Here is a 15487-nt window from a genome sequence, read left to right as displayed (position 1 = left end):
GATGTAAAAATATGAATAAAAGTTTTAGCATGGTTTAACTTCATAATTTATTATACTTATTCGCTATTCTTATCTAATGCTTTATCCCTGGTACAACCTTTGCTTACTGAAGGAGCATAACTAAATAAATGAAATGTATAAATAATTATTCTATACTTAAAATTATTATTGAATTTAATATGTTTTCAGGTTTCATAAATAATGTTCATGATGTGGCTTTATTGAAATTCAAGTGTCCCAACGAAAATTGTGGTAAAAGCTACAAGTATAAACCTGACTTGAATCGGCACATAAAATCATATTGTGGCAAAGAACCTAATTACGTTTGCCAATATTGCTATAAACGGTTTATGAGGAAAGATGTATGGAAAAATCATTTAGCGTTTGTTCATAAGAGTTTTGTAATTTAAGTTTTCTTTCTTTTTATAAATTGATTATTTTATAATATTGTCTATGGTCATACCCTAACCTTAACCTATTGAAGCTCAAAAAATATATTGATTTATATTTAATTTTATTGTTATTGATTGTTAACTACTATTATTTTTTATTATTTTTTTTTGTAATTGTTTTATACTTGTCTAATAATTTCTTCCTGAACAAAATAATTTTTTTAAGTTTCAAAATAATTATTTTTGTATACTTTTTATATTTCAGTGTTGGTTAAAAAAAAAAAAAAAAACAAAAAAAACAAAAAATGATGATAACACATATTATGAAAGCAATTAATTTGTATCTTAACTTAATATTCAAATATTTATTAAGTATATAATATATATTTAGTATATTTTAAATTATTTTTATAAATTTCAACCATTTTATTTTTCTCAAAATAGTCAAATGAAATCACTTGTAAAAAAAAAATTAATATGACGGTATGACGGTATGGGTTCATAAAGTTTATAACAGATATATTTCACAACTGTTATTTATGTATTCAGATACTTAAAGTTTGCAAGAAACTAATGTTTTTAACAGTGAACTTCTTCATAACTGTGAAACCTTTACTATTTAGACATATTTTTATTACCTATCTGTTATATTAAAATGTATCTATTCCAACTTTATTCATAGATGTTTCTTATATGTACTTAAATTAATACATGACAAAAAATTAACTTACCTTTTACAAAATTTTTACTATAAAATATATATGTATATTAATTAAAATATGGTCTTAATTTATTTTGTTATGATTGTATGTGTTTCCTTATTATATAATAATAAAATAAAATTATAAATACACTTTCTTTGTACCAATAAATTTTATTTTATTTTAAAAATATTTTCAAAAATAGTCCAATATATTATGTTAGATGATTTTGTTTTAAAAGTTATCAATTATAATTATAGTATAGTCAATTATGTGGATTATTATGGATTCTGATAGATATAAGGACTATCTCAGGTTTATAGTAATGTTTATTTTAATGCAACAATGAAAGTACCATTAAGAAGATGTTAGCACACTATTTGTTTTCTCTCTCTGGCCTACGTGCAACATACACAAAACGTATTTACGCAGAATCATTTTTTCTATATTTTTTAGTAATCATAGAGTATAATCACCCATTACAAAAAAGGTAGATACTAATATTTTTGAGAGAATTATATCCATTTTATATTTTATTGTTATTTGACTTTCAAAATTTCAAAATAAACAAAATAATGTTGTAAATTTAAACAATGTTTAAATTGTTTTGACAAATTGATATGTCATTCCCTCAAAAATATTATTCTCTATCTTTTTTGTAGTAGGTGTTTTTACTCTAAGATTACTTAAAATCATAGAAAAAATGATTCTGCGTAAATGCGTTTTATCTATGTTGCGCGTGGGCCAAAGAGAGAAAACAAATAGTGCTCTGATATCCTCTTAAATTAAAAATAAATATTACATCACATTCTATGCCAAGGTAAGTGATACTACTATGTGAGACTATATTATATACCTATTACCTATACATGAGACTTATAGGTATCCAAATCATAGATAATATATCATCTATGACCCAGTTACTATATTCTAAACAGTATTTATTTTATATGTGCAACCATTAACTTCTGTATTTTTTTTTTTAACATTTTATTTATATCCTTTAATTAGTAGTAACTAATTTATCTCATCATAAACTATGTTTAAGAGGTAAATTAATCAATAATTCTTACTTTAAATTTTTATTACAGGGTAGATTTTGATATTTTTCAAATGCATTATGTACAGTAAATAATATATTGAAACTATCCCTGTGACACTTTTTAATTCAGTAACTTTAAACATTCCAATCTTCAACAACTCAAACAACCATTTTAATAATATATATATATATATTTTTACTTTGTGCTAATATAAATAACTATAATAATATAATATTTAAAAATAATATGTGGCTACAAAACAAAACACAAATCCTATTCCCAATCATCAATAAATTACTGTTTGTACTTTTGGGGCATCTACCAGCTACCTAGTAATACCTAGGGGCTAGGAGTCCTTAGCAAGGATTTATCATTTCACAGAATTTAATTTATAATGTGACCCATGCAATAAAATTATATTTTTATAAACAATGTATATTACAGTATAATACCATTGACTAATTGATTACAGTAAATGTAAAATACCCTTATTATGCATATAATAATATTAAGTACTATATTTATTACTTATAATTGTTTTTTGTAGATACTTTATAACCGTTCATAATTGCATTGCTACCAATAATTATTTAACTAAAAATTAAAATCATAATGATATTGAATACTGGTATAATTATATTAACTTTTAAATTCTTGTTACCAGATAAACGTTGGATGTGTCTGAATAATTGTGGACGTACATATTTAAACAAAAAGAGTCTTATCCGTCATTTAAGGTATGAGTGTGGAGTCAAACGACAATTCCAATGTTCTATGTGCTTTCATCAATTCAAACTGCAGTGTCATTTGAAAAAACATTTAAAAAAATGTGTGGCAAAAGTTGATTCTATTAATCAGTGTGGAAAATTTCGGTGTTTGTGAAATATGTATTAATATTTTATAAATAATAATTATATATTATACAAGTATAAAAAAATCTATTAATCCAATAAAATTTGAAAGAATATTTTTATTTATTTATTTATTATTATTTTTTTAAATAAGTCTTTATTGTAATGGAACTTATTTATTTACTATCATTACTTTTTACAGTTTTTTTTATCACTACTAGCTGACCAAGTGGAATTAATAAAATTATTAATTTACAAATTATGCTATATGGTGCTGCTATACTATTAAAATGAACCGAATAAATCACAAATTCAAAAATGCATTGGTTAGATTAGAGTAACAGTTAGTTAATAATTATTTACTTGTCAATTATGAATAATAATCAACAACAATACAATTTTCAATTGTTGTTATATCTATCAATATCTATGTTGTTTCAATAAATTTAAAGACATTTTATTTTTATAATTTTCAGACATTTATTTACATACTAAATTTAAAGTAATTTATTAAGTATCAGTTTCAGTTTAAACAATTACATCTTACTTACATTTTTTATACTTAGTATAGTATATTTTGTAATAGAAATTAGTATAATTTTTTTTTTTGTATAGCTTTATCCAATTGTCATGTACAGTTACTGAATTGATGGATAGTGACATATCCTCTTTGAGCATGCAGAGTGCTTTTAATATGTCTAATGTCTATACTTACTGCACTAGTGGTTACATAATATAGTATATAGCAGGAATAGTTAACATGAACATTTTGCAAGCTTAACGCTGTAACCAGACCCCCCTCTCAAAAAAAAAAAAAATTTTATTTAAATAATATTTTTATAATTTCATATTTTATTACATGATATAACATACTTATACTTTAACCCCCCTCCCAAATATTTTGCTGGCTATGGCCTTGAGAAAGCCACATGGACAATTAATACAATTATTCCAAGAACCAAAATATTTATAAATATATTTTATGTAATTTGATAAATTGTTATAAATGATTATCAAATAAATTAAAATTCATAACAATAAAAAGAAAATTTTGATTTTATGAATAAAATACTAGCCTCATTTGACTATGATGAGAGCTGCAAATTAGCCATCCTTAGTATATAATCTATATATATATATAAATGGATTTCTGTCTGTCTTTTATCCTATATGCGTTCCTAAACGGCCTAACCTAACTAACCTAAGAGATAAATTAGATCTAAGGGTAGAAGATAGACTAAGTAAAAAAATTGATAGGCATAACCCCGGGAGGTACTCTAACAGACATTTTGAGATTTACGATGGAAATTTTTGTTTATAGATGGTTGCTATTAGTTTTAATAATAATAATAATTGTTTCCACATGTTCTTTGATTATTGCCAAGGAAACAACCATGCCATAGCAACCAAATATAAACAACAATTTCCATCATAAATCTCAAAATGTCTGTTTGAGCACCTCCCGCGATTAGGCCTGTCACTTTTTAACCAGAATTTTGTGTAACGAACTTAACATACAGTTTGAGACATATAAGAGGTAGGATTTTTAATGAGCTATGAAGTGCATGGGTTGAGCTCGAACATAATATACATCATAAATATTTGAATATATACATTCCTTTTTTTCTAAATTACCATTTGGATTTTTATTTAATTTATAATAAGTCAAAATACTTTATATTGGATATGTAATGCGTTTTACAATTAGTATATTATTTATCATTGATTTGTTAATTATCAATATGAAAAACAATATTAATATCTTAGTGTTCATACAAATTAATAGTAATAATTTATTACACGAAATATTATGTACTTCCAAATTAGTTTTAATACTTTTGTTTTAAAATTTGAGTTGAATATGTAATACGAACATGAATTATTAATTTGAAATTCTATTGAATATCATTTGGATTTAGGTATGTTGAAGATAATTATCATTTATTTAGTATTAACTAATCATTAATATAGTCAATATTATTATTTATTTAATTTACCAAGTTTATGTATAACAAAAATGTTCAATTTTGACTGGTATCTATTTATTTTTTTGACAAATTCTGTGTTTGAATTGTTTGAAGTTTATGAATAGGTTGAAATAAAATATTATTTTTGTTCGATTTATAATTCTTATTTTTAGTAAACACAATGGAAACTAATCTTTAAGAAAAATTATGTAGCATTTTTGTTCAAACTATAAATATATATCCAGCATTGGATTGGCAAAATATTGATCTACCAAGTTTTAGAATTTCTAACATTAGATTACAGCTACAGCTACTGTATGGTTTAAATAAATCAAATCAATTATATTTTCTGCCAACTTTTGTACTGATTTATCCAAAAAAAAAAAATATGACTAAACACTCAAAACTGGCCCATATTTTGAGTGGCCTAATGAATTTTACTCGGTAGCTTGCCAAACCAATCTGGCCCTGAATATATCTTAGAAAATTATGAATCATGTTCAATAATGAATAATATTATAATTCATAAGTAATTAATTAACTTTATTAAATTACCATATATATTTGGAAACTGGATATCATATTTATGTATATTAAACAGTAATTAATTATAATAGTTAAGTTATCAATAATCCCAATAAATAATATAATATTGAATAAAATTGCAATAATATATAACAATATACGATATATATAATATGAAATATTATATTGTTACTGTTGATAGATATATTAAATACAAAATAGGTATCTACAGAGGCGGCTTGAACATGTATAAGATCGAGGAAAAGCCCCGGTCAAAATTTAGGGTTGGTGGTTGGGTGATCATTATTAATAACATTGAATTTGTTTGAAATAGCAATACCTAACTAATAACTTATTATTCATCCTGAGATATTTTAATATTTTTTAATCTATATTATAAATAAATAATATATATAAATACATTATAATATTAAAGTATAAGTACTAATAAGTAATAACTCAGTCCAACTGATTTTTTATTTATTAAAGTATTAAATTTGTGCAGTGGTGAGTGGATGAGTGATATATTTTAAGCTTGCCCTGGTCGAATAAGATTATCAAACCACCACTGGATATCTATATCTAAAATTTTACTTAATATAAATAAATGTTTAACTAGTTTGATTATAATAATATTAATGTGTAAAATATTATACAGGTATTATGACAAAAAATATATAATTTATATTATATAGTCATAATTCATTATACAACTTTAAATGTCAATGAATGTATAGTGCATAGCTTCTTGCTTGGGTTTCTTATTTAATGCTCATATTTTCTTTACATTTGCTACAGTTTTGGATAGTGGATGCCTATAGTGAATCGTGCTATAGTAGTATTTTATTATTTATAGTTATATTCTAAACAATATCTATAAAAATGTATACAATAAACAAATAACATATTTATCACTAATTAATAATTTATATGCACATGTTCCTTTCATAGTACTTTAAATTATAAATTAGTGATTGTAAAATTATATTTATTGTACCTATTTCATTTAATTTAATTAAGTCTACTCTCACTTTTGAACTTATATAATATGAACCATGTTTAAAAAAATATTGTTTTTCTAGGTATTGCATCTCTTCAAAAGGTTATGTTAATGAATACAAATAATTCTGAATCAAAAGTCCGTTTCTTTTGTTTAAATATGTGTGGCCGAAGCTATAAGAATAAACAACATATGACCCGCCATATGACTAGTGAATGTGGCGTACAACCAAAATTCCAATGTCAATACTGCAAAAAATGTTTTACACGTAAACAAACATTAAAGATACATTTAGTAGCTGTGCATAATCGTTCACCAGATGAAATCCAAGGAAACCCTCGTCACTGTTTAAACTGGGCCACTGTTGATTAAATTGTATTATGTTTTATTTATATATTTTTAATCTTTAGTAAGATTACACAAACTAAAATTGCCGTTTATACATATTATGTTATTTAAAAAAATTTTATTTCATTTTTATAGTTGTACACATTTATTTTATTTTTGAGAAAAGTATGACAGTTAAAAGAAGACTGTTACTATACACATTTCTAAGACACTGTTTCATTGTTGATTGACATGTTATTGTTTACTTAGGTTCTTAGTGTACTGCCAACAAAAATAAGCTTTAGATGTAAATAATACCCAAATAATTATTATTGTACTTAATAATTATTTATTGTACATGCTACACGTCATGTACACATTACATACATTTATACAATATGGATTTTACAATTGACTGATTATTCAGAAAAATCTACATGGTTACCAGCAAGCTTTCGTTTTAGAATAGTGGTCAGCTGACTCAATACTATATTAAGACTATATTTAACATTTTTTTTTTTTCATTTAAATATTAAAACTTGTTTGATGCATGAACTAGTACTTTATTTTTAAATGAAAAATATAAGATCTATAGGTATTTCATATTTTTATTATTTTTTTGTCAATACCAACCACCTATCTACAATACAATCTGCACAAAATAAAAATAATTAAATAAATATAGAAAGAAAAATTATGATTATTGGTTTGATAATCTATAATGGTGTTGCTCATGTGTGCCATTAACTCGGTTGAATATTGATGCTATTGTTTAATAAATTATAAATCTTAATGTTTGTGCAAAAAAGTTTTCTAAAGAACATTTTTAGAAAATTTCAATCATTTACAATATACCTATAATGGGTATTGGGTATGCTTTCTTGCATCGAGAATTAAAAGTACAATAAATACCCATGCTACTAGTTACTACTTATTAAGTAGTCATCAGTGGACAGTAGACTACTATTGTTTATTAATAGTAGTGTAATACCAATATAATACTATCTATAATACTACCCTACCAATATAACTATAAAATATAACAATCTATATAGTACATACATTTGTTTACTTTACTTTATTTGCTTATCACATTTGTCTAAAGGTGATCAGATCTAGCTAAGACAGAATTTATATTTCATATGATATATTGATCATTATCATTCTCTCTTATTAATGCTTGTACTTTGTTAGATATTTTAAATTTAATTCTTAATCACAATTATGTTGGGAGCCATCTGTTACTTAATTGATTAGCAATAGTAAATAAAGTCAGAAAACGGCTAATAATAAATATATATTATTTAAAATCACAAATTGACAGTTGTGTATAGTATCAAATAAATTATAGTTCCAATAATCAAAAAATAATATACATAACTTTTATATTTAAATACCCATTTTAGTCCCATCATCATCGTACAGATTATTTTCCTTATACTAAGATATCAGAGAGAAGTCTATTATAGTATAGATATCAAAATTCTTGTACATTTATGAAAAATAGTGTTGGATTAGTAATTTATAGCATTTAAAATTGCACACAAATAAGCTTGTCAAAACTCAAAAATTATGCATGTAATTATATACATAAATATACCAGCTTATAATTTTATAAATGCATCTATTGTTAATTATAATAAGATCATTATAAAATTAACTTAGGTACCTACCCATTTTAACTGTTTAATCTCATTTACTTTAAGAATTTATTTTATTTTTCAGGCATAGTTCAGATTTACTGTCCAAAATGTAACAACATATATGAAAATAACAAAAGTTTATTCACACATTTAATGTATGAATGTGCAAGCGATGAGCGAAAATTTCAATGCAACATTTGTTTAATAAAGTTTTCTCAATTGCATTTGCTCAAGTGTCATATGCTATCTCAACATAAAGTTTTATATACTTAGCTTAAAGAAAGTATCCATAAAAGTTATACCTCGTTTACCTATGTATCATAATAATATAATAGGTAACACAATATGAATACTTATTATTAAAATTCTTAAAAGGATGTCCCATCAATTTTTTTATCTGGTATTCGCATAAATATGTCGTCGAAAATAAAATATAACTATAGAGTACCTATAATATTATTATCATAATATAATTATAAAAATTGCTTTTTCTTAGAGTAATATTATTCATATTAGAGATATTCAATTAAAAAAAAACCAACAACATTTAAGATTAAAGATGAAGATAAAAAATTCATAATATCTTACTAAAACAATTGAAATTTATTATTTAATATAAAATGAATTCAATGTTAATTATTAATCTTATAGTTAAGGATCAATATATATTAATATATTATATATATAAATATATTTATGAAACATAACTTTTCTATTTGACAATAATTTTATATTTAGGCAACTGGTGTATAACTATTATAATCTATTTAAAATTGGAGTTATTTACGAATTTACTATGATAAATTTACAATAACCATAATTATCTTCTGCTGCAGAATAACGATGAAACAAAATATCTTAGATAAACTTTACATTGTTATGACTGTTATGAGGTTGCTGATGGACCTCTTATCTCCAATCATGTTATTATTATTACTCATGTCAATTATATTCATATTTACTTATTTTTATGTATTATATAGATTGTAAATTTCTCTTTAAAAATAATAATAATAAAGTTTTTAATAATACTACTATTATGAAAATGTAGAGACTACAGCAGTGCACTCTTTGTGGTCAGTATGTGCTAAGCATAACATTGTGCTTACATGCACTAAATCGTCTAAATCTTAATATTATAGGTATCAACTTGTGTCTTGCCTATAGGAATACTGAAAAAAATTCAAATAAGCCATCTTAAAATCATAAGACCTGATACCAGATAGGTAGTACCTTTTTCATTAAATTCAGTAGTACCTGAATATTATTTTTAACAATATTATAATTAATAAGTAATAACTATTAGCTATGGTATCCTTGGAAAATAGAAAAGATATGTGTGTAAAGGGAAAATAACGGTTTTCTCCAAATGGATTTAAATAAACCTATGTATAAGTATGTTTATTGAAAAACAGATATGATATAGACACTCGCTCTCTGGTAGATATTATAGGTAGTAATAGGTATAGATATATAATATATGCAGACACACAGTATTTGATGTTTGCTGTTATAATTCGAGCTGTTTTATTTAGTAGGTATATATATATATTTATTTATTTTTTTGTAACTTATTAAATGTAAATGAAGAATGTGTTAATTATTTCCTTGAATAAAAACGTGTTTTTGACTTTCAGAAAAAATATAAGTACATAAAAGTATAGGACCCTTTAGTCTTAACTATTACTTAGTGGGACCTAATTTTATCTTGTTTCCCAGTAGAGAAAATGGACCCAAAAGGCGCCTGCCTATAAAAATTATCTAAAAACTTAAGTATTCTATTATTTGTGCCTTATAATATAAAAAGTATATTATACTTATTGCTAATTTTAAATTAAATATTTTTCTACCAACTCATAACTGTTATGTACCATCAAGTTTCGAGAGCATTTTAACTATAATTAATATAACTATATGTCTATATATGTATCCAGGTGCCTACTTGTAAATTATAAACGTATTATTTAATTTTTTACTTATATCTATAATACATTTATACTGAAATTTATGAAAATTATAAAAAATGTATTTGATTTATATCAATACATATTAAGTATGATATAGGTTAAGTTAGGCAGGTACCTTATTGTAAACGAATAATGACTTAATGACATGTTCATTTAGGTCAGTTTTCCAATCATAAATGGTTATGTTTATTTACAAGAAATGGTTATAGCTACAAGCCTACAAACTCAAACATACTTTATCAAAACATTTAAAACAATAAATATGCAAAATACAGTCACAATTCATGTTCAGTATCAACAATATCTGAAGCAACATACCTACAATAAATTGTGATAACGTTCCACTCGAACTTAATTATCCATTTTATAATAAGTAATTCAAGAAAAAAGTGTATCTTAAAAACACACATAATGGGATGAGTAAAAAAAGTTATCTATTGACGTCTATTCAACTATACCTATTATATTTAATATAACGTATACAAATGATTAATGAAAGTCCTAAGTAGTAAGTACCTACTAAGTTCTAGGTAAAGTAACTAATGCCTGCTATTACTTCAAAAAAAACCTATTTAAAGTGTATTCCATACATGTAGAATGTAGGTTAATAGATGTGAGCAGATAAAATATGTTTAATGAACTTTTGTTATAGATAGGTACCTAAGTAATTTGTGTAATAATAACAAATATTTATATTACATAAACCTAATATAAATAAATTGTGTATTTATTGTATGCCTACAGCGGTTCACCTGTATAAAGTATAATGTTGTATGAAGTGCATACCTACTAGTATTGTTAACTATAAATACCTGTTTGTTTAGGTACCTACTTGCATGTAAATACCTTTTTTAGTTTTTAGTACTGTATCTATAATAATTAATTATCATTAGGCCTAACTTAATCTTTAGTACCTAGTAGGTAATTACCTACCAAATATTTAAATTATTATTAAATTGTTTTGGATTTATTTTTCGTTTCAATATTTTTAACAGATTGTAATTAATAAAATTATTTATACAAATGATCAAATAACATATAATAATTAAGTAATTAAATACATTTATATTTTAATCAAACAAGATCGATTAACATTAATAACTTGGATAAAAAAAAAATTGTATGATGAGCTTCTAGAACTTTGTAGTTCATTCCTATGCTTTTGAATTGAATAAGTCATACATATAAATAAAAGTTACCTACCCTAAGACCTCTTGCTTATTTTAAATTAATCGTTTTATTGTCTAACCTTAATTGTTATAATCAACCTTATTTTTTTTTTTTAACTTTTATAGGTTCTAACAAGTAAATACTAATACATAATTGAAATAATTAATAAATTCACTTTTGATATACCTACCTATAAATATTATACATGCCTAATACCTATATACTACTTATACACATTATAAATTATGTTATATCTGTATTTAAACGAGTGATTGCATATGACTATGTGTTAATTTAGGTCGGTTTTTCAATCATGAATGGCCATGTCCACACAATTGCGGTCGTAGCTACAAACATAAACATACATTATCCAAACATTTGAAATACGAGTGCGGAGTACAGCCACAATTCGTTTGCAAAAATTGCGCCCGTACTTTCAAACGCAAACATCATCTGAAGAAACATACAATGAGTTGTGATAACGTTCCACCAGAATTTAGTTGTCCATTTTGTAATAGGCTTTTCAGAGAAAAGTGGAATCTGAAATTGCATTTGGGATGCGTACACAAAGCTGTTAACATAATATAACGTAGGTAAATATAATTGAAGTGATGAATGACGGTCATACTACAAGAAACTAATTATAATGTAGTTTATGTATGTATAGGACATAATAAAGATTGTAGGTATAAGAAGATAACATACTTTATAAAACGTTTGTTACACCTCAATAATTTATAATTTATAATATAATAAATATTTTAATTGTATAAACATATTGTACAACAGTACAAATGTACAATATTAAGTATAAGTAGGTACCTATCTGTGTATACTCGGTTCACAGTTGTACATTAATATAAAAATAAAACCTACCTATATTATATTATGTATACCTACCTAGGTACCTAGTAGGTACCTACATAGGCACCCGCAGAAATTTTTCTAGGAGAGGGCAATGTTAGGATTTGTTATTAAATAAATAGTAATTTATCATAAAACATTCGATTTAAAACATATTTATGAAAAGCCAGAGGGGGGCAAATGCCCCAGCTTGCCCCCCTTCCGGGCGCCTATGGGTACCTAGTTATGTTATGTCATAATAATCACTGCTATTAATAATACCTGAATGTTAATACTTTTATAGTTCTGTATAGTTCTGCATAGTTATTAATTATTTTTATATCTAACCTAATCATTAATAGCAGTCCCCTAATTTAGATGACCTAATAAACATAATATCGTCAACCACTTTCATTTTCAAATTATTATTAAATATTGTTTTCGATTTATTTTTTGTTCCAATATTGTTGTATGATAGTAATCAATAAAAATATCTATACAAATAGTATCATTTATAACAATCATCAAGATAGATAATAATTAAGTTATAAAAAATACTTACATGTGTTAATAGAGCAAGAGTAAGACCGATCAACATTGATATTTTATCGTTTTAAAAAAAAAAATTACCACTAGGTATGATAATATAAGTAATATGAATTTTTGGAAAAATTATGTAGGACAATACAGGTATGAAAAAATATAATACAATTTTTCTTTGTGGACTATAACTACATCTAAACAGTTTATAATATTATAAAATGCATAAACCTAATTATGAATATATTAGGTACCTATATATTATATTAATTGTAAGTCTATATATGTATATAACTGTAGAAGTTATAATTGTATGAGGTACCTAGGTTCCCATAATACTTAATATTTATCTCTAAGTTGTAGAACTATTAAATATAAACAAATTACCTATACCTTTTGATGTTATTTTATAAATATTTAGTGTTTTTTAAAGTCCTGTAGGTACTTACATATTTAGTTAAGTATTGTGGTATTGTGTATTGTTACACTTAACTACCAAAAGTAGGTAGTATATATATTTAAGATGACTTATTGACTTAGTTAATATAAACCATCAACGGCTTTTATTTTTTAATTTTTATTATATTGTATTTAATTTTTTTTTATTCTGATATTTATATAATTGTAATCAATAAAATTGTTTATACAAATATTATGTATCAATGTATCATTAATAGTTATTAAAAATATTAATTGATATTTTAATGGTACATAAAGTTGACTACAATAACGATTTTAAATAAAAAAATTTAAAACCATCAACTACTTTCAAAATTTTATTTCTTTAATTTTCTACTTGTAGAAAATAAACGTATAAGCGCAGATGGAGTAAAAATTAAGAGATCATAATCCCCCCGCCAAAATGTCTTATTCTTCCATGAGAATTTAATTTACAAATAACACTCTAATTTATTTATTTAATAAAGATTCCCACCCGGGGTGCCATGGCACCCTAAGGTACTGCGAACTTTATTTAGGGTTCCGTGAATTTGAAATATATTTTTTATTATATTCTTTATGCAATAATAATTAAAAATAAAAATATATAGTTATTTTTCAATGTAACAATTTGTTTTATAAAATATAATATGTGTATATACTATATACCAGGAGCGGCCAAACAGTCGATCGCGGACAATTTCATTCTCGATCATATTAGAATTTATTTTTAGGGCCACCCGCTCTCTATATGTTTCTTAATAATTATAGTTATTTAATAATTAAAAAAACCTAACCTTTCTATGGAAGTCGATCCTCAAAGGTGAAGTATATTTTTAGTAGATTGTGACCAAAAAAAGTTTGACCACCCCTGCTATGTATCTACGTCTTACTACTTTTGTTTATACTTATGCACTGTTAAATAAAACCTAAGTAGTCAATAGGGTGCCTCTGGATTCATAGAAAATTACTAAGGGTGCTGTGAGTCAAACATTTTGGCAACCCCTGCTCTTTTAGTATGTCATTTCAGAAAATTATTATTATAGTATCTTATCAGAAAAAAACTAACACGATACCTAGTTCATTAGATGAGGTAAATATATCTACACGAAATACCTACGTTTTAATAGACGGCGCTGCTGGTGTATAAATTATTTCAAACATGTTAGATACACTTTACAAATTCAATTAATACATTTTAATAATAATACCATCACTACATTATAGATAATAACTTTAAATTGTTTTGTTGAATAGAAAATAAACAAATTACCCCAGACGCAATTTATGTAGTTACGACGTATATATATATACTTTAAAAATATCCGATTTATCAAAGTAGGTACCTATACACCTACCTAAATCTGTACAAAATACACTCAGCACATAATTTATAGGTACAGTTTATTATTGGAATCTTATAATCATGGTAATATTATTGTTATGAACATCTACCTGTATGAACTTTAGCTATGCACAGAATACATTTCACTATTATACTTACATATAGATGTAAATATTAACTAAAAGGTATCTACTCTATTATTGCTTATCCTAAATTAATCATTTTACTTAGGTTAGGTTTTACTGCTTACTCATAACCGTTATATTATAATTAACATTTCAAAATCAAGATTTTTTAAATATATATGTGTGTGTAAGTACTAAAATATATATCAACTTACTGCTAATATATTTTTATGCGTACATAGTACTATGTAGTATATCATAGTTTCATTCTGAAATCAACGAAAATTATCTAATAATTAATACTCATACAAATTATTATGAAAAATAAATAACAATATACTTCATTGATATCCCATTAACCCAATGATGTAAATTGGATATTTTTTTTTTTTTTTTGGTGGGTCATAATATAATTAATATTTTTTACCTATTGTATGTAAAATTTAATGTTGGAGGAGGAATGTACCATTTTTCCTTATATTATATATCCATAATAAATTTATATAGCCATATAGTTACTATACTTATTACTTAAATACTAAAATACTTATCAGTTATTATAATATTGCAGTCCATGAAGTTTTATAAAATTGTAAAATTACTGAAAATG

The 15487-nt window shown here is 24.3% G+C and overlaps 1 long non-coding RNA gene across 1 annotated transcript; it reads left to right on the top strand.

The window, feature by feature from the left end:
- Positions 1-1927: 1927 nt before the first annotated feature.
- LOC126551641 (uncharacterized) lies at positions 1928-13731 on the top strand. Its single transcript, XR_007605545.1, has 4 exons — positions 1928-2143; positions 2801-4524; positions 6562-10924; positions 11885-13731. It is a non-coding gene; the product is annotated as an uncharacterized LOC126551641 (long non-coding RNA).
- Positions 13732-15487: the final 1756 nt, after the last annotated feature.

Source organism: Aphis gossypii, chromosome 1 (assembly GCF_020184175.1).
Source record: "Aphis gossypii isolate Hap1 chromosome 1, ASM2018417v2, whole genome shotgun sequence".
Taxonomy (NCBI): Eukaryota; Metazoa; Arthropoda; class Insecta; order Hemiptera; family Aphididae; genus Aphis; species Aphis gossypii.
The sequence above is the reverse complement of the archived record's forward strand: the minus strand, read 5'-3'. Positions and strand labels throughout refer to the sequence as shown.